Source organism: Pinus tabuliformis, chromosome 1_2 (genome assembly GCF_031772625.1).
Source record: "Pinus tabuliformis cultivar Carrire ecotype Pingquan chromosome 1_2, CPIR1, whole genome shotgun sequence".
Lineage (NCBI taxonomy): Eukaryota > Viridiplantae > Streptophyta > Pinopsida > Pinales > Pinaceae > Pinus > Pinus tabuliformis.
In genome coordinates this window covers 246,272,672-246,295,195 of record NC_142298.1, presented here as the reverse complement: position 1 = coordinate 246,295,195, position 22,524 = coordinate 246,272,672, and positions in this window count along the sequence as shown.

The following is a 22,524-nucleotide window of genomic DNA, read 5'->3' as shown; positions in this document are numbered from 1 at the left end:
CAAGTTTCTCAGGTTGAAATACAACAGCCTCTTGTCTCGACAACTCAATCACAACCTCAGGTTAGTGCCTCCTTATTTGGAGAAACTCAGGCTCAAACAAGTACTATGATTCCTCATCTTGGTCAATCATCCAGTATTGGGCAATAGCAAATGGTCCAACACCCATGGCTGGTTCAATCTCAACAACCGCCATTCCAACAATCATATCAAGGACCTGAGCAACAAGTCTTTGTAAGTAATGGGCAACCGCATTTCCAAAGCGGTTATCAACAACCATATTATAATGGTTATGCCCATCAACCTTGTCAAAGTTTCCAGCATCAAATACATTATGCTGGTATGCAAAGACCCACTGCTCAGGCAATTCCATCTAATCCTGGGTATGCTTCGCCTAACCTGAATCAATAATTTCCCTTTGTAGCAACTCTAGAATTACCAGATCTAAACCGACTGGCGAATGATCCAATTGCTTATGCCCCTTGGTGGCCGGCGATTCCGCATAAACTTCCGTAAGATATTCCTAAATTTAATGGAAATCCTGGTGAAGACCCGTCGAATCATGTGATGACCTTTCATCTGTGGTGTTCATCTAACACTCTAAACGATGATTCGATTAGGCTTCGCCTTTTTCAGCGAATGTTAACTGGTCCACTAGCAAAATGGTATATCAAATTGCCTAGAGCTTCATTCGATAACTTCAGCACCCTAGCCACAACCTTTTTAACCCATTTTCAGTTACCAATAAGGTACGAAACAGGAACAGAGCTTCTTACCAATTTCAAACAAACAACGGCCACTCACATATCTGATCATATTCATGAGTGGTGACGTCGTCGTAGAATGGTAAAAACGTATGTACCTGATCAGCTTTTAGCTGAATGGTTTATTAAGTCATTATTACCTTCCATTAAAGAAGATGTGGCAAAGGGAGGAGTCGTCACTGAAGAGCAAGTTATTGCTCCTGCGCAATATTTAGACTTGATTTATACTCAGTCTGGCATGCTCTACGATAAAATCCATGACACTCCCAGACCAGAATTTTCCGTTCCTCCTCCTCCTAAATCGAACAATGACTCTCATGCCGGCGATGGCGTGATTGGTACTACAAACACGAAATCAACAAAGGCTACATCTAAAAAGGCCCGTAAGATTTCTAGTCAAAATGCAAATGAGGAACTTCTTGCCTCAGAAGTAAATGCCGTGTCGATCGACAAGGGCAAACAACTGAAGCAACCAGGGGGCAAGAAGAAAAAGAAAGGGAGAAAAAGGAAGCAGGATGAGTCATCTCCTGAAAAACCTTCTGCAAACCCTTCTGGGCAAAGGAAACCCCCTACGGGGTATCAGATATGTGATGAGGATCATCGGACGAGAGATTGTCCACATAAAGCTAAAGTTAAGAAACTCTTTAAGAGTTCAAAAACCTCAGCAGTATTGACTGATCCGTTTCCAAACCCGGGAACCAAACTGGTTACTAATCAAAATGCTTCCCGATCCCAAGTGCTTATGTTGTCTATCTCAGAGCAGCAAAATGATGCTTTGACAAGGAATAAAGATTATGGGAATCCATAATTGTCGAATAACAAGGCTAATGAACAACCTAGTAGTTCGACAACAACTTTGACCGAAGTTGTGCCACCCATCATTCCTGAGCCAATGATGAATCTGCCAAAGGGATTAGTACACAAATCGACATTTAACCCTCGTGCCAAAGTAGCACAGAATTATAATATAGTAGAGGACCTGACCCAATCACCGTCCGCTATGTCGACACTTGAGGTACCGCAAAATTGCCTCTCCTAAAAGCAGGATCTATTATCAGTAATAGGTGGGATAGACCCAACAGATTCCAATCTTGTATCAATTAATCACAAAGGATATGACCCTCAGTTACCAGCTCAACTAGCTTTCCTTATTCAAGTGAAAGCCCTCAACAAAACTGTTCATCGAATAATTATTGATGAGGGGGCATCTACATGTATTATGTCGATGAGTTGCTGGAAAAATTTAGGCTCACCACCCTTGTCACGATCGTCAACGATGTTAAAAGCATTTGATGGACGATCATACACTCCATACGGGATTTTAAGTAACTTGCAAGTTGAACTAGGGGGAAAATAATAGAAATTGATGTTGAAGTAATCGACGGAAACCTCGATTACAACATCCTACTGGGAAGGCCCTAGATATATGCCATGGCCGTAGTTGTGTCGACCTACTTCAGGAGGATTTCATTTCCCTTCCAAGGAGGAATTACAATCGTCGACCAACAAACATTTCTCCCCAACAGTTCACAAGTTATGGGAAGCATTCCAATGATCCATGGAAGCAATCATTCGCTTCAAAATATCGGAGTAGGTCTCCTAAAAGACCCTGCCTTAATGGGTACTTTTGCCCTACCACCTTCGAGTAATCTGGCGGAAGTGGCCACAGTGGAAACCTACAATATGAAATCTTCTATATCTAATGGATTTGGGAGATTCCTAAATGTTTTGTCAGCATGGATCATCGCCATTTTAGAAATATTGTAGCAATCAATTTTCTTAGCTTGGGGGGCAAACCCAAATCAACGCTCATCGAGTGTTTGGATAGATAGGTCTAAGGAATATGGCACCTCTTCAGATCCTTGGTCGCATGTACATTCTACAGACGAAGGAATCATTCAATCAATGATGATAGGAGAGGCACCATGGGAAAATCACCACCATCGTTCCCGTCTTCCGGATTACCACGAAGATTATTCCAGCAACCTTATCATCCTTCAGTTTTGATTTTATATCAAATACTGTAAATACAGTGGATTCCAAGGACAGTTCTTATCTCATGTCTACCTCGTTAAAAAATGAAAAAATGAAACAAGGAGTCATGAGGATAGTTATTTTACTGTGTCAACCTCATTAAAAAATGAAACAACTCCCTTTCCAAATCGAGTCTTTCGAAGATCTCGAAGGTGAACCTTCATTCCAATCACCTCGTTGAATGCAATGAAGCTTGGGGGGCATGCACCTCGATTTGTGTTATTATACTGTGGGCATGCAAAATTATAACAAGCATAGTTTTTCGTTTCAAGCTTGTGAAAACATGAAATTGAATACAAGCAGTGTTACTGCAGGGTTCAAGCTCGTTAAAAAATAAACCCGCATCGAGCAGTTTTAGCACATAGTTCAAGCTCGTTAAAAAATAAACCTAAGTCATGAGCAAATGTTTCTCCCCGCGTTTAAGCTCATTAAAAAATGAACTATTTCCTGGTAAATAACCATCGTGAATGTAGTACTTCAGCCTTTAAAGCCTTGGTCGTGTTCTCATCATCACCTCCACTCTGTATTGGCCGATCATTCACCTCCACTTGATTGTTTACCCCTTTTGAGGAACAACTGCGAAGAGTGATCCCACTAGCCATCCTTGTAACACTGCCGTGATTGGAAAATTCCAAACCTTACCTGGAATCAACTGCTACCCAATTTTATCACTCGTTCCTAAAAAGACGAGTCTCCTTTAAACTCTTTTCAACTGACTCGTAAAACATGAAAAGATTGCCGAGCCATTGGCCTCTCCAGCTCGTTAAAGGGACCGGAAGTGCTATCCCTCCTTTATATTTTAATGTTTTTGGCCCTGAGGGATTATTACACAAAAAGATCGAGCGCTTGTTTTGTTCGGCTCGTTAAAAGTATCGAAAATTCATCCCTTCTGTATTGTTTTATACTTTTTCGGACTTAAGGGATTAGATGACGAAAAAGGAATTTTGGAGTTTCCTTTACGTCCCTTTTCAGACTCTCTAAAATTGAAAAGGACCAAGTTATCTTTGTCGTTAAACTCGTTAAAACTTAATAGAGACAAACTTGTCCATAGCAGACAAGAACGAGTTTCACTATCACTAGGCTTGTTAAAACATAGCGATGGGTTTGCCCGAAGGGAAAATTATAGAACAAGCATATGTTATCCTCCTCAAGATTGACAAAAATAAAGAGGTACTGGTCAGTAATGACTGGGGAAAAATTGGGAAGAAAACTTGAAGAAACTTTGTTGGTAGCAAGTCGCTCTTGAACATGACACTTTCACTCCGCATCCAAGTCGGTTTGGGTTGTTTCATTCACCGGTCACATCGCCATGGTACCATCACACCATCCACATTTGGGGTTAATGCTACCAATCTATCACGTCAGTGTTGCCGATATGTTCAAGAGAAGTCATTCAGAGAATTCACCTGTGTCTCACCCACTGCAATACATTTACACTCCATTCTTTCATGACCGCCACCCTGAACCTTATATCACCAGATCGTTTTCACCTCCATTAAAATCATTTGCTCCGTTCCGTGTCATTGATGTGGGATTCATTAAGGCCCTCCTATGACAAATCGCTTCTTGTTGACATCAGCTCATTATCCAAGAAGTCGATCTAGGAACACCCCGTTCAGTACTTTGAAGCTTGCATGCCTCAATGGCAAGTTTCTCACTTCCGGCGACAGGTTTACATCAATGACCTTCGACCGAAAGATTTTGCGTGGTGTTCAACACCAATTCCTTTATTCACACCACGTGAATTGTACTACAGTACCTTGAGGGTCATTATCATTATCGGTGATTCCTCTCGCGCCTGTTAACAACTTACATCATTGGCTGGTAATCAGGCGATGTCTTTCCATGTTCGACTCCAGAACATCTCTCACATGGATAGAATTGTACTTCGAGTGAAGATCGAACGAGATTTGAAGACCCCAGATCTAGTTTCATCCATCCGAGCTGCGATATATATTCAGGGAAATAAAGACATCAAATGTACATCAGTGCTGCACAGATAATCATCCAATCAAAGGGATGATGGCTATACCAGAATTATTAGTCTACACTCAGACGATTTTCTGTCCTATGTACATGAAAATGAATTTATAAAGCTGAGCATGGGAATGCCCGCCTCAGCTAGATCATAAAAATATTATGAAGATAATGTATTGCATTGTATCTTATTACAGGTCTCCTTCCAGCTTGAAAGAACTTCAGATCCTCATGATAAAGCATTTCACCCGACATCAAAAGATTAACGACCTCATGCTTTAGGGGGCAACTGTTATAGACATTTTTGGGCACTACAACCCCAATCATAAATGTCCATAAACTAAGGGCTCCTAATTCCCTAAAGGTGTTGTTCCAGCCCCTAAAAGAACAAGGTCAACTAATTACATCATCTCCCAGAAGTTCTCCATGAAAAACTACTCAGAAATGGTCAAAACTGGGTCATTTCACTTGCTCCATGGCCAGGGTGCGATGCATCTCACCTTGTACACACGGGAAGTGCGTTGCATTTCAAAAATCCCTTCTATAGGGTGCTATGGATGAGAAAATACAAGTGGCGGAGACAGTTTGCGAGGTGGATGATCATGGAATCTTCCAGAAACTTCTCCTGGGACACTTGCCTCTCGGAATCGCCCAAGGATGAGTAAGAGATCAATGAGATCTCCAAGTGGAATCAAGAACTATCAGAGAGAAGACACTAATCAAAAACCCAGAGCTGACTCACACCTCTGCAAATATCTATATATAGATCTCTCATCCCAGAGATCCAGGAGGTTAGAGGCTGGAATTTTGCATCTTGGAAGGAATTGCTGTTGGTTTCTTGAGACAACATCATAGTGTTGGGTGATCTAAGCTTTGTATGAGGTGAAGAAGGGCTTACTTGCTGGGAGGATGACGTTGGGTCAGAAAAACTGGTTGTAACTCCCTTGGCTCTTTCATGATTATCAATAAAAGCTATTCAAGTTTTCCCCCATACTCTTGTGTCATTTATGTTTTACGCATTTGTATGGTCAATTTACATCTGATCCTAGATTGTTTATGATTATAGATCCATGTTCTTCTATAGTGTTATGTACTATGATTCTACAGGTACTCTGTGAAGCTGGGCATAGAAGGAAGCAAGTAGCAAAGGACTATCAGAAGAGAGAGGAATCGAACTAGGAGCTAAGCGCAAGACAGAGGTTGGTCTCCTTTGTTCTTCTCTCATCTATATTTCATAAAGGAAAATCGAAAGTAGCTTTACTTTGTTTGTTTCTAAGGTAGCTACCACACCTTAGTGGGATAAGCAGTTCTTTGTAGACACTTTTCCCTGTAACAACAGGTGTTGTTTGAAGTGGGACAAGTGAGAAAGGAGTTGCGAAAGCTCTATCAAAGGAGAGAGGAAACAAGCAAGGAGCCAAGCAAAAGACTGAGGTTGGTACTCTCTGCTTCTCTCTCATCTATCTCTCATAAAGGAAAACACAAGTAACTTTGGTTTGTTTGTTTCTAAGATAGCTACCCGTCTTAGTGGGACTAGCATCTTTGAATGGACACTAGTTTTCCCGTAAACAATAGTAAACCGATGAAGGTTCCTATTCCTATAGGTGTGAGGTTATCTGGTGAACAGTGTCCCAAGACACAAGAAGAGGAAGAGGACATGTCCCGTGTTCCATATGCAAGTGCAGTCGGTAGCCTGATGTATGAAATGGTATGTACTAGATTAGACATTACACATGTAGTGGGAGTATTGAGCAGGTTTATGTCAAAACCAGGGAAGGAGCACTGGATAGTAGTGAAGCGGGTTTTCAAGTATTTGTGTGGCACTAGTGATGATGGTTTGTGCTACCAAGGAAGACCAGGATTGGACAGAGTGTTGGATATTCGTGGCTTTGTTGATCTAGACTAGGCTGGAGATATGGATCAGAGAAGATCTACAAGCGGGTATGTGTTTAACCTATTTGGAGGTGTAGTCAGATGGATGAGTAAGAAACAATCTGTAGTGGAACTATCAACTACAGAAGCAGAATACATGGTAACCACTCATGTAAGCAAGGAAGCAGTTTGGTTGCAGAGATTGTGTTGAAGTATGGGGTTAGTACAGGAAGCTATAAGGATAGGTTGTGACAGCCAAAGTGCAATTTTCTTGGCAAAGAACCCTGCATATCATTCAAAGACAAAGCACATTGATGTTTAGTATCACTCTGTGAGGGATATTATAGAAGACAAAAAGGTGTTGCTGGTAAAGGTGGACACTTTGAAGAATACTGTAGATGCATTGACAAAATCTGTGAGCTCTGAGAATTTCTCTTGGTGTAGAGAAACAATGGGCATTGCAGGGTTGGATAAATGACTAAGCTCTCTTGTGGCCCCTTGTGGAAAGAAAACAAGTGGGAGAATGTTGGGTTGTGTTATATTCTTTCCACGCCTAGCCCAAATAGTTAACTGGGGGGTTAGTGGGGGGACGGAGCCCCCCCTTCATTGTGCCGATTGCGTAGCGTGGGGGCCACAGGGGGTTTGAGGGGTGCAGGTAACCCCCCTCTATGGGGTCCGGTGTAGCGCCCTCGATTTTTTTTTTTTGACCTTATATTAGGTTGGGCAGACCTACCTATGGTTTTGTGCATGTTTTTCACACATGGTTTTGGACGCGATGGTTTTCGGTCCATGGTTTTGGATGTGATGGTTTTCGGTCCATGGTTTTGGACGCGATGGTTTTCGGTAAATGGTTTTGGACGCGATGGTTTTTCGGTCCATGGTATTGGATGCTTCGACATGTATAAATATGTATTGTAACATTGAAAGAAACATAATGAAAAAATCAAGCTGGTAGTCCTGGTTTTGGGATCCAGGGGAAAATCTATGTGTATATGTGTTATGCTCTCACATTGTTTATTTTCTGTGTTTTAGAATTCTTATGCAGGTAATTTCTGTACGGGGTTAAAACCTACAGGGTCCTCATTAGATTCTTGGTATGATTACACTAGAGGAGGCTTTCTCGAGGAGAAAGGTGGATGTGTTTCACTTCAAGATGTTTGGAGCCTCTATTTACTTCCATGTCTCCAAAGATTTGAGGAATAAGATTGAGATGACAACAAAGTTGGGGTTTTTGTGGTTTACACCGAAAATCCACACAATTATCATGTGTACTTACCTTCCCTCACAATGATAGTTGTGCGAAGGGATGTAAACTCTGATGAGGAGAAAGCGATGCAATTCTCTCTTCAGAGGGAGCTTCATATCCCACCAGAACAGTATCTTTTAGCTCCAAAGGAGAAGCCTCGGGAAGTTATGGATCAACTACAAATATAGTAGTAGAGAGTGGAGACATCCACTCAAGGAGAACCATCCATAGAAGGTAGAAAATGAACCATGGAATCTGATAGAATTGTGCATGATGTGAGGGAGAATGTGGGAGATCCTTCAAATTTGCGCGGGAAAAGGAGTTCACCTAAGAGGTACATTGGCTACAAGGCTCTAATGAATGAACTTGTAGAGATTGGGCCATCCTATTTCGAGGAAGAAGTTGAGAAACCTGTTTGGGTTAATGAAATGGTGGAAGAATATGAATCGATCACGAAGAACAATGTTTGGGAAGTGGTCCCAAGACTTGCAGATAAATTAGTTGTGGGTTATACATGGATCTTAAAGGTTAAGCATACATCGAACGGAAGCATAAAGAAGTATAAGGCCATATTTGTGACCAACGGATTCTATCAATTGAGGGAATTGACTATGAGGAAACCTTTGCTCCTACATTAAGGTATTCATCCACCCGATCAATTCTTACAGTAGCTATGTAGATGGGGTGGAAGATCCACCATATGGATGTAAAAACAACATTTCTCAATGGTTTTATTGAGGATGAGGTGTACATCGAGCAACAAGAAGGTTTTGAGACATTTGATTTAGAGTCTCATGTGTGTAGACTCAAGCGAGCATTGTACAATATCAAACAGGCACCTCGTGCTTGGTACATCAGGATCAACAATTATCTCACTGGTTTGGGCTTCACTAAAAGTGAAGCAGATGTGAACCTCTATCATATTTTGGTAGAAGGTAAATTGCTTGTCATTTTTTTATTTGTTGATGATTTAATATTAATAGGTGATGAGAAACTGATCAACTTTTACACGAAGGACCTTGCAAGGGAATTTGAAATGAAGGACATGGGTCTCATGCACTAGATCGACTGGCTGGAAGTATGAAAAGGTGATGAGGAATTATTTGTATCTCAAGGCAAACATTCCAATGAGATACTACAGATATTCTACATGGAGAGTTGTAAACCCATGGAGACACCTATAGCAACCAACTGGAGGAAGAAGATTGCCACTTCAGGTGAAGAGGTGGATTCTACCATTTACGGGTAGTTAGTGGGTTCACTGATATATCTTGTGAATACACAACCATATATGTGCTATGCAGTCAACCAATTAAGCAAAGCTATGGTTAGGCCAACCAAATTATATTTAAAGGCATCTAAGCATGTTTTACAGTACCTCAGAGGCACTACCCAGTATGGATTATGATACAGAAAGACAGAGGGAGTGAATTTTTGTGACTTCATAGATAAAGATTAGGCAGGAAGTCCATCTTACTGAAAGACTACATCAGGTGGAATTTTCAATGTTGGGCCTGTAGTAGTTTCCTAGTATAGCAGGAAGTAAAGATATGCGGCGCTCATCTTGACAGAAGCATAATACATGGTTGCAAGTCAAGAAACATGTGAGGTGATCTGGATGAGAAATATATGTGTGGGATTGTTTGGTCATATGATGGATCCAGCTATATTATGATAATCATAGTTTTATTAAGATATTTGAGAATCTGGTATTTCACGATTGATTCAAGAATATAGATATCTAGTATCATCATTTACGGGATTGTGTACAAAGGTGGATAATTTTTCTACAATACATTTTGACAAAGGAACAAGATGTTGACATATTGACAAAGGCTTTATCAAAAGGGAAGTTCGAGTTCCATACGTTTAGGATAGGGGTGTTTGATAATCCCTTTATCGCTGAGAGAGAGTATCCCTTTGTCAAATTGAGAAAATTTGAATTTACACATAAAAAAGAACTTGGATGAAGTTAACTTGTGTGCCTTGGCTCTTGTTACTAAATTAGCTGAGTAAATTCGAGTTAGAGGGCTTGGAGTTCAGTTAAGCATGTGTGATTGCTAAATTTTAGTAATCTAGTTCAATTATATCCAGTTGAGTTCAGTTAAACTAGTTCTAACAGTTGGAGGAACTAGTGGAAGCCCAATTTTGCAGTGGGACAACAGTCTAACTCATTGATAATCCAGTCAACTAATCAATCAGACTAAAATAACTAGTGCATGTAGAGAATTCGAGTGCCCATTTGTGGTGGAGATTCCAAGGCAGTGTAACAAGCAATTGTAAACTAGTTTGAGTGTACAGTTGTGCATGTAGGCATATGATCAAACCTTGGGAATTGCGTAATCAATTGGAGGAGAATTACTAAAAAATAGGGGCTAATTCTCTAGGAATTGCGCAAGGAAATAGGGGCTTAAGTAGAGGCAGAAAATTACTAAGTCTAGGTCAGAGCTTCTCATTGTGCATATAGATAGGTTATTCATTTGTAGGTTGAGCTCAAACTGGGCTAGCAATTGTAATACATTTATATTCATCTGATTAGTGCAACGATGATTGAGGGTTCTCCTAGTTGGGTTCCCCTAGAAAAAATATTGTGCATGTGTGTTATGTCTTATTGCATGTCTAAGATTGTTGTTTCAAACTGTGAACTGAATTCTGCAGATCAATAGAGTAGAATTGTGTTTCTTATTTAGATTAAAATTTCTTGAGCAGTTACAATTCTATGACTAAATTTCTACAATCCACAAGCTAATAATTGATATTTTACATTTTGGTGCCATACCTTGAAATTTGCTGTAGGGAGGACAAAAACTCCTAGAGGATTCTATCTAAAAAAAATCAAACTTTTCACCAACACTCCCGAGATCTACTCTCTAGCGATAAAAGTGCCACCAAGAGCCCCCACTCGGATACCACATGTTATATAGTTGAGGAAATGATACTACTTTTTGGAAGCGGTGAACAATACTGAGACGGGGGGGGGGGGGGTGAATTCATATTTTTCTCTATGATCAAATTTTACCAATTCTTTCATTTTTCTTACAAACCCTGATTCATTCATTCATCAGCAACATAACACATGATAATATGTATGCATAACCATGAACCATAAGAAGCAAATCCCAAGCACATAACCATGAGAAAATCAAAGCAAATAAACATAGAAGCAACCATCAAAACGTCACACATAAGAAACACTAGATTTAAGATGGAAACTCAAAGGGAGAAAAACATCATCGGATGTTTTTCTTTTCTCTTCTTCTATTATTATAAAATTCTTCTTTTACATAGTCACTAGCTACCACTAGTGTGCAAGCTACAACTTGTCAATCACGTGACCCACTGCTCACTCTAGGCCACTACCAGCATGAATTTTGCAGGCCATCACTTGCAGAAAGCCACCACTCCGTCGACTTTGCAGGCCACCACCTGCTAGAAGCCACCACTCCCAATAAGTCTCGTCCAACCACTACTGTACTACCCAACCACCACTCCCAAGTTCTCAGGCCACTACCTGAATAATGTCATTACAACTTGAATATGCAAGCCACCGCTTGCTCATTGAAGGCCCCAACCTTCAAGCTGTCTTGTGGACCACGTTTCATAATGTTTCATATTGGATCCAAAATCTCCACAATCAACCACTTGGGAGCCACATTTTTTCCATTTTCATACTGGGCTCACAATAAACAATATTCTCATATATCAAACTCTAAATACATGCCCTCTAATACAATCTCTCCAACACAAACTCAATCAATACATTAGCTCACACAATCAGTCTACTTATCAAACTCAAATCCAACAATAACATACAATGGTAAACTCAACATCATACTCAACCATCACCTACATCCTCTAGCATCCATAAAAAACACATACAATAAACCCTTGCAACACAAGCATATCAACAATCTAATCTTTGATCTACAACTCCAATAAATACACCAATACACTATTCTCCATAGTAGCAATTGACATCAATACAATCGATAACACAAACATGTTAGAAATATACATTCATAATAGCACCATCATCCTCTAACATAAGTTCCAAATACGATCTCTGATTTGCACACACTCTCTACACTCCTGTAGCTTACTCTCTCATGCTCTCTAACCCCTTTAATTGCACACTAGCCTTTTTATCAATGATGATAAATATGATCAATACAAAGCACTAACCCTCATCATTTTGGAAAATGTAACTAGTTTTGGTCTTCATAATTTGTACCATTATGTATTTCATGTAAAAAGAAAATAAAAAGAAAAAATATTATTATTATTATTTTTCTAGACAAGAATGTTATTCATGCTTCTAGATTTTTGATTCAAAGAGTTAAAGTCCTATTTGGACCTACTGTAAAATAAAAATAAAAATATTTTTTCAAAATATGTATTTTTTGGGTCGAAAACCCCTCTAGATGCCAGGTTGGCCTACTTGTCAATTCAACCCTTCCCAAAAGGTCATATCTATTAGCACCCCTCTAAACATTATAAATCGAGGGAAGATGGAGATCATTTCAACACACACACTTGGATGATTTTGGTATGAAATATCATAGAGAGAACAAAGATGAAAAGGAGGGCCAAATTATGAGAAAATGAGTTTCATCTTGAGCTCAAACTTTGTGGAAGTTATACCTTGATATATCTCTTGTTTCTAGTCTCTTTCTTATGAATCTGCTAGAAAGAAGGAGGTTTGACTTGGCATCTAGAGGGTGAATTTTTTTTGGTCATGGGTCTTGGGTATCTCATTTGATCTGATTATATAAGAAGAAAATTTTATGGGTTTTCCTCTTAGAGGGGTTTTTCCCTAGCTTGGAGCATATATCTTGTGTTTAATGTTTTATTTTGATCTTCATGTTTAGGTTTTGATAATTGTTTGATGAAGAAGAACATAATTAAATAAATAAGAAGCCAACAAATTTCACAAGCAGTTATGAAGAAAGAAAAATCTAATTTAATCATAAAGCCTCCAAATTTTCCAACATAGTATCAGAGCTAAGGATTGAAGTTTGATGCTAGAAAATCACAGAGTTGGAATTTGCTCAAAGTATGAAGTATCCTATGGCTTGTCCTGTATCTCTCAAAAGGCTTGTCTTTTGGTTTCTAGTTATAACGAACTATGTTCTGATCTTGGTGCATTATGATGGACAAATATCTGTGGTAAAATTTGTATGATATGGCTCATATCATATGGTTTGAAATGCATCAGAAGGTTCACATCTATTATGACTTATATAAACTGTTGAAGTTTGGATTGAACTTGAGGCTCACATTTACAATCATTGATATGTTGGCATTTGAAACAATGGTTCATTTACATCCCTGGATTCACATTACATTAAGAAGCTCACACTCTCTATTCTGGTTCACATTCCAATATAGTATCTCTCGTGTCTATGGTAACATGGCATTGACAACAATATATATATATATATATATATATATATATATATATATATATATATATATATATATATATATATATCTATATATATAGATATATATATATATATATATATATATATATATATATATATATGTATATATGTATATATATATATGTATATATACATATATATATATACATGTTAAAAAGATCCTAATCTTACATCCTAGCCATTATCGTATCTCTACCTGTAATGACTTGCATTGGAGAATCACTCATATAGATCACTGTGGCATGCCATATTCTATGACACCATGAAGGCTTGGAGGTTTGAATCTATGTTTTTTTAATTTGATATAACTCGCGCATGGTTGCAATAATTGATACATATGACATGCTGCTTGCAATTACAGTAGGATTGGTACATAATATGGATTGAAATGCACCTTGTGATTTGCACTAAGGCACGTATCTCCCGAATCTTCCATGATTGTATTTGCATAGCTGAAATCTATAGCTCTATGGTTCTAGCTTATGTGGTTTCATTCTGAGATGTACAACTGTCCATGATATCACATATTTCATCTGTGGCATCAACATTTGTGTTCATCACGATGGTTCATTGGGACACATTCGGTGACTTGTAGCTCATGTATTTTTCTTTTTGTGTAGTGGCTCGAAGTTATGTATAGTGAGACATGACTTTTGCGTATGATTCGACAATGATATATATAATAGTTGTGTAAAAGCCAACTTACTTTACATTACTTCTTTTCTAAGTGGCTCGCATAAATGTTTATGGCATTGAGTAACATCGTTATCTCGACTCATGGCATTGACAATAAAAAGGATGAAAGCTCGCTAATGAACACAACTCGATGATATCAAAATCATGGATCGCATGTCTATGGTAACACGAAGATAGCCCTAATGTATATTTGACAACAAGACATAGTTGTATACAGACATAGTTGTATATGGCAGTAAGAAAATGACATATATGACAATAACCTTCTATGTATGATGGTGATATTGGCATAAAAATTTTAGTGGCTATAATCTCAATATGCAGTAGCCTTCCTATGAATGTCAATTGATGCTTGACATGATGGGTCATCTCTGAAAGATTGAAAAATACTTAAGTATTTGGAAGAAGTTGAGTCACTTTTTTGTGACACAATAAAGCAACCATAACTATGATCTTGTGAACCACATAACACCTTTGTTGAAAAATGATTATCCCTTAACAAAAGAAGGACCGAATCCCTACAAAGAAAAATGGTAAGAGGTATGTATAATTTATTTTATGTTGTGCGTTAAGATTATGATAAAGATAAAGTGTCTGAAAAGTTTCTAAGGTTTTGTAGTTAGCAGTATGGTTTTGCAACTCCTTGTAGGTCTTGATAACCATAAAGTTTCTAGGGTTTTTAGGACTTGTACATTATGAAGTCTTGAATACTCTTAGTACTTAGGGTTTCTAAACCCCAATTTAGATTGAATTAACCCTAAGTGTGAAAACCCTTACCCTAATTGGTTGTTCCCTCTATGGAGACCCTAACTCTTGGGATATATCATCTAGGGTTTGTAGATTTAAATTTTGAAAGAATAATCTAGGGTATGTGGCAAAACCCTAGCAAGGGTTGAATTGGATAAAACCTAGGACTTGAAATAAAAACCATAGGGCTGATGTTTTCGCTGAAAGTAAAAACCCTATCAAGGGTTAGATCAATAGATATAGGGTTTGTAAATAGAACCCTAGAAGTACATTGTCTCAGAAATCACGTAAACCCCAGATTGATATAATTGACATCGTGCTCTTATCTTTGTATATTTTTCTTGGTTTTACTTGTCAGTGAAAATTGCAGGTATATAATAAAGTAAAAAACATGAGAAGCATTGAAAAGCAAAGCAACACTCATGCATCGTGATGAATCCTTAAAAATGATGAGCATGATGGAAAGAAGGAACTGTAAGGAACCTGATAGAGATGATATTGAGACTTCCAGCTAATGAGTTCATTCCAGGAACACATTGATGATTGAAATGTGAAGCATAATCTTGTTTCAATATGTGTAGGTTTTAACCCCGTACAGAAATTACCTGCATACGAATAAAAAAAATAAACAATGCGAGAGCATAACACATAAAACACATATACACAAATATTTTCCCTTGGATCCCAAAACTGGGATTACCATCTTGATTTTTCATTATGTTCCTTTCAATGTTACAATACATATTAATACATGTCGAAGCATCCAATACCATGGACCGAAAACCATCGCATCCAAAACCATGGACCGAAAACCATTGCGTCCAAAACCATGTGCGAAAATCATGGAAAAAACCATAGGTAGGTCCGCCCAACTTAACATAGGGTCAAAAACCAAAATTTTCTAGGGAGCTACCCTGAACCCCATAGATTGGGGTTACCTGCACCCCTCAAACCCCATGAGACTCCCCCCGCTACGCAATTAGTGCAGCAAAGGGGGGGCTCTGCCCCCCTCCTAACCCCCTGGTTAACTACGTGGGCTAGTCATGGAAAGAATATAATACAACCCAACATTCTCCCACTTGTTGTTTTCTTTCCATAGGGGGCCACAAGAGAGCTTAGTCATTTATCCAACCTTGCAACACTCATTGTTTCTCTACACCAAGAGAACTTCTCAGAGTTCACAGATTTTGTCAACGCATCTGTAGTATTCTTCAAAGTGTCCACCTTTACCAGCAACACCTTTTTGTCTTCTATCATATCCCTCACAAAGTGATACTAAACATCAATGTGCTTTTTCTTTGAATGGTAAGCAGGGTTCTTTGCCAAGAAAATTACAATTTGGCTACCCTAGTCTATCCTTATAGCTCCCTGTACTAACCCCATACTTGAACACAATCTCTGTAACCAAACTGCTTCCTTGCTTGCATGAGTGGCTGCCATGTATTCTGCCTCTGTAGTTGATAGTGCCACTATAAATTGTTTCTTACTCATCCAACTGATTGCACCTCCAAATAGGTTAAACACATAGCCACTTGTAGATATTATCTGATCCAGATCTCCAGCCCAGTATGCATCAACAAAGCCACGAATATCCAACACTCTATCCAATCCTAGTCTTCCTTGGTAGCACAAACCATAATCACTAGTGCCATGCAAATACCTGAAAACCCGCTTCACTGCTGTCCAGTGCTCCTTCCTTGGTTTTGACATAAACCTGCTCAATACTCCCACTACATGTGCAATGTCTGGTCTAGTACAGACCATCACATACATCAGGCTACCAACTGCACTTGCATATGGAACATGGGACATATCCTCTTCCTCTTCTTGTGTCTTGGGGCACTGTTCAACAGATAACTTTACACCTATAGGAATAGGAACCTTCATCGATTCACTATCTTGCATATTAAACCTCTACAATATTGTCTTGACATACTTCCTATGGTTTAACTAGATCTTCCTTTTTGTCCGATCTCTTTTAATTTCCATGCCCAAAATATAGTTTGCAACATCAAGATCTTTCATGTCAAATTTGGAGAAAAATTGGTCTTCTAATCCTGGATAATTTCTTTGTCATTTCCAACCAACAACATATCATCCACATACAAGATCAGATAAATAACACAGTCACCAATTAATTTAAAATACACACATTGATCTACTTTGCTTCTAGTGAAGCCAAGTCCCCGTATAAATGTATCAAATTTATGATATCACATCCTTGGTGATTGTTTTAAACCATACATAGACTTCTTTAACTTGCATACCAATTCTTTCTTACCCTTCACCGCAAAGCCTTCAGGTTGCTTCATGTAGATCTCCTCTTCCATATCCCCGTGAAGAAATGTTGTCTTCACATCCATCTATTCTACCTAAAATTCAAAAGAAGCAACAACAGATAAAAGTAATCTAATAGAATTTACCTTGGCAATAGGAGAAAAAATATCACCAAAATTAATTCCCGGCACCTGAGAATAACATTTTACTACCAATTGAGCTTTGTATTTGTCCACCTTTCCTTCTGCATTTGTCTTCTTCTTGAATGCCCATTTGCTGCCAATGGGCTTCCTTCCAGTCGGTAGCTCCACTAGATCCCAAGCCTCATTTTTGTGCAAAGATGCCATTTCATCAACCATGGCCTCTTTCCAGAGTTTTCCATCCTCTGAACCTACTGCTTCCTTCACAGTTCTAGGATCATCATCAGTAATAGATAAAACAAAATTTAAACAGAAAGCAGATGGACTATACCTTTCTAGCTGCCTTCTTTCTCGAACTGATCTTCTCACACTTGGAGTATGTGGCTCTTCATATTTTGATTCCTCCTCTACTGTAGAGTCTGATTCTTCCTCCTTTAGCTCAAACTCTATCTTCTCAGGTTCCTTTGGTTGGAATTCATGTTTAATAACATCTTTCACTTCTTTGAACACCACATCTCGGTTGTACACAACCTTCCTTGTTACTGGGTTCCAAAGCTTATAACCCTTAAAACCATCCTTATACCAAATAAATATGCAATTTTCAGTTTTACTATCCAACTTGGTTCGTTTCTCCTTTGGAACATGTACATATGCATCACATCCAAATACCCTCAGATGTGAAAGAGAGGGTTTCTTACTAGTCCATACCTCTTGTAGAATCTTATCCTCCAACGCTGATGAAGGTGATCTATTGACCAGGCAACATGCTGTCTCCACCGCCTCTACCCAGAATTCATATCCTAACTCGACACCACTGAGCATGCTTCTTGCCCTTTCCATCAACGTCTTGTTCATTCTTTCTGCAACTCCATTTTGCTGAGGTGTATATGGAGTAGTCTTCTGCCATGCTATACCACACTTCTTACAAAATTCTTCAAATTCCTTACTACAAAACTCTCCATCGTTATCTGTCCTCAACACCTTTATCTTCTTATCTGTCTGGTTTTCCACTAGAGCCTTAAATTATTTAAACCTGTCAAAGACTTCAGATTTCTTATTAAGGAAATATATCCATGTATTCCCTGAGAAGTCATCTATAAATGATACATAGTACATGGAATTACCCATTGATGGAGCCTTCACAAGTCCAAACACATCACTATGCACAAGCTCTAATATTTGTTTCGCCCTCTTACCACTAGAGGGGAAACTCACCCGATTCTGCTTCCCGTATACACAATTTTCATAGAAATCAAAATTGAGAGATCTATTACTCATACCTTTACCATGAATTATTCAAAGGCCCTTCTCTCCAATATGTCCAAGACTTTGATGCCACAACATAGTCTTCTCTCTAGAGACCACTAGATTTTCTGCTCCACTCTTAGGAATCAGCAACTATTGCACCCATCAACAATAGTGCTACCTTGTAGCTTGAATAGAGTTCCAATCTAAACTCCCCCCATCAATACCAGTGCTCCCTGAACAATCTTGCAAGTATCATTCTCGAACACTGTTTTTACACATGCATCATCCAACTTGCTTACAAAAATCAGATTTCTAGCCAATGCAGGAATATGCAGAACACCCGGAAGTTTTCTAACCCTTCTACCTTGCAACTTCAGCTTTACTTTTCCATGACCAATGATTCTAGCCTTCCTATCATCCCCTAAGAATACATCACCACCATCGTATTTCTCATACTCACAGAACCACTCTCTATGGGGAGCGAAGTGAAAGGATGCACCTGAGTCAATCAACCATGCCTCATGATCTACATGTGTACTTGAAGAAGCTAAGTACAGATCCCCACCTTCATCTGAGGTGGTTTTCAACTCTGCATAAGGAGCATCATCAGATCCCTTTCCTTTGTCAGGAGTTTTAGATTTACAGTCCCTTTTGTAGTGCCCTTCCTTTCCGTATTTCCAGTACACCACCTTTACTGGTTTTCATGGAGATTTAGATCTCCCACTTGATGACTTATTTTTGTTTCTGTTGTAGGGACCATCCTCATACAGACAAGGCATCACCATTCTGGCTCTGCATATTTTTCTGTCTCATCTCCTCCTTCAGCAAGGATGAGACTATTTCATCAAACTGCAAGGCAGTTGCATTGCTACCTATTGCAATAACCAGACTATCCTACGAATCTGGTAGAGAACACAACAAACTAATGCACTTATCTTAATCTGAAATTTTGATATCTACATACGATAACTGACTTACCATAGTATTAAATGCATTCATATGCTCTGTCACCGAGTCTCCATCTTTCATCCTCATGTTATATAGCTTTTTGTGTAGGAACAATTTATTCACTAGAGACTTAGATTGGTACAAAGTCCCTAACTTGTCCCACAAAGCCTTAGTCGTAGCTTCTCCTGATACATTCAACAATACTGAATTTGAGACACACAATCATATTGTGCTCTTTGCCTTATGATCTAACTTCTTCCATTCTTCATCAGACACTCTTGTTGGTTTAGTACCCGTATCTACCACAATCCACTGATCTTTATCCACCAACAGATCCTCCATCTTGAGTTTCCACAACTCAAAACTTTGACCATTAAATTTATCGATCTCTATCTTTCCACTGCTTGCCATCTTCTTTCACCACCAGAATCAATCCCGCAGATCTCCCATTGAACAGGGTCTACCATAGGCCCGAGCGAAACCCCTCAGCAATAAAGGCATCCCCTTGAAGCCAAAACAACTCTGATACCAATTGTAGGTTTTAACCCCGTACAGAAATTACCTACATACGAATACAAAAAATAAACAATGCAAGAGCATAACACATAAAATACATATACATAGATATTTTCCCCTGGATCCCAAAACCGGGACTACCAACTTGATTTTTTCATTATGTTCCTTTCAATGTTACAATACATATTTATACATGCCGAAGCATCCAATACCATGGATTGAAAACCATTACGTCCAAAACGATGGACCAAAAACCATCACATCCGAAACCATGTGTGAAAATCATGCACAAACGATAGGTTGGTCCGCCCAACCTAACATAGGGTCAAAAACCAAAATTTTCTTTGGCGCTACCCCAGACCCCATAGAGTGGGGTTATCTGCACCCCTCAAACCCCCTATGACTCCCCCCGCTATGAAATCGGTGCAACGAAGGGGGGGCTCCGCCCCCCTCCTAACCCCCCAGTTAACTACGTGGGCTAGCCGTGGAAAGAATATAACACAACCCAATAATATGAAGATAAAGCGTGCAAAGAAATGTTGATTTCAGAGGGAGAAAATAGTAGAATTTGACACCTTGTCTAAGGAGCTATTATAATTTGACAACTTTGATATTGATGATCTTCTTGGGATATGACTTGAATCCATGGTAGGACATATTGCAAAAGTACATGAAGAGGTTGGAAGGTGAGTTTGTTTAATGATATTGATCAACATCAAATATGGTCTCATAAAGAAAGAGAGAGAGTTTACTATGAAAAATTCAAGGAAGAAGATATTGTAGCTTATTGATTAATTCGTTCCATAGGAACTTTGATTAAAAAGTTAAAAGTAGGAAGAATGATTTTTGCACAATACGTAGAAGGATATTGATCCTAAAGGAAACAAGTAAGTATAATCTGATATCTTGACAAAAGACCATCATGTTGAGGTAATTATGATATTGATGTTTTGGTATTGGTTATCTGGTTGGTATATGGTTTTACTACCTAGAAGAATGTTGCAGAAATGCATATTGGAAGTTGAGACAAGTACAAGTACAACTATTTGTTTAGAACTCAGTTCATTGAATACATGTATTGAGTGGAAGAATTTGGTAATCCTTGGAAGATTATTTGGTCAAGATGTCTACGTCATATTCCGATTGAAAGGTAGCAATACAAGAAGATAACCCGATGTGTATATTTCGACAACAATGAATATCACTTTCATAATTATAGGAAGTTATGATTAACTCTACTTCAATTGGCTCAATATAATTCCTCTGCTAATTATGAATAGAGGAAAGTGATATGAAAGATTGATGTCCTGAACCATGTCATAGATTAGATCCAGAAAGATAAAAGCTCTATATGGTGAGAAACAAAGGAAAGGAGGAGCCATGTAGCTACTCAAAGATCTCCATGAAGAACTAGTAGTTGATGTATTGATAAAGACATGCTAAAATAACTTGTGGTTATGACTTCCCAATTAAAAGGAAGTAAGGAATCTCATATATGCTTGAGAGGACATAAGAAGTCTCCTTAAAATGTTTGAAAAGGAACAAGGATCTATTCCCTGGTCAAGTGAGAATGAGGATCTTCTCTTTGGTTGAGATGGAGTGATTATGGACATTATATTCTCTTCTTCACGTGTCATGCACTAAGTCAGGACTAATAGTCATACATCTAGTGAAGGCCGTGGTAAGAGAATGGGGTCTACAGGATTTGATAATCAAATTAGATGTATACTCCTTGAGGATAGAGAATCCAAGATAGGAAGTAATCTCATGGACCAACACTCTTTGAGGACTGGACAGGTATCCAAGACAAGAGTGGTCAAAGGGACTTGATATTATTTGAGGATTGGGAATCCAAGATAAGAATATTCCTAAAAGGGTATACCAAGTGAACATTCGAATGGGGTTTTTTCCTTAAGAGATAGTGTGGTGTCTCACGTAAAGCCTCCCAACATTATGCTCTGAAATAAAATGAGATTTCCAGTTAAAGGCCTTACTATGATGAAAATGTTGGTTATAACGTTGACCCTTAAAGATGGCTTATCAATTTGACTCTTCTTATGAGAATATTTCATTTTGAGAGTATCCTTGTAACATGTGTAAAAATTGTGAATACATCCCTAGTTAAGAGGAAGCGTTGGAAACTGTAACTAGTTTTGGTCTTCATAATTTGTACCATTATGTATTTTATGTAAAAAGAAAAGAAAAATAAAATTTATTATTATTACTTTTCTAGAAAAGCATGTTCTTCAAGCTTCTATGTTTTTGAGTCAAAGAGTTAATGTCCTATTTGGACCTATTGTAAAATAAAAATAAAAATAATCTTTAAAATATGTATTTTTGGGTCAAAAACTCCTATGGATGCCAAGTCAGCATACTGGTCAAGTTGGCCCTACCCCAAAGGTCATCTCTATTTTCACCCCTCTAGACAGTATAAATAGAGGGAATATGGAGATCATTTGACACACACACTTGGATTATTTTGGTATGAAATATCGCAAAGAGGACATAGATGAAGAGGAGGATCGAAGTATAAGAAAATGAGTTTATTCTTGAGCTTAAAGTTTGTCGAAGTTATTCCTTGATATATCTCTTGTTGTTGGTCTATTGATGAGGGACCTGCT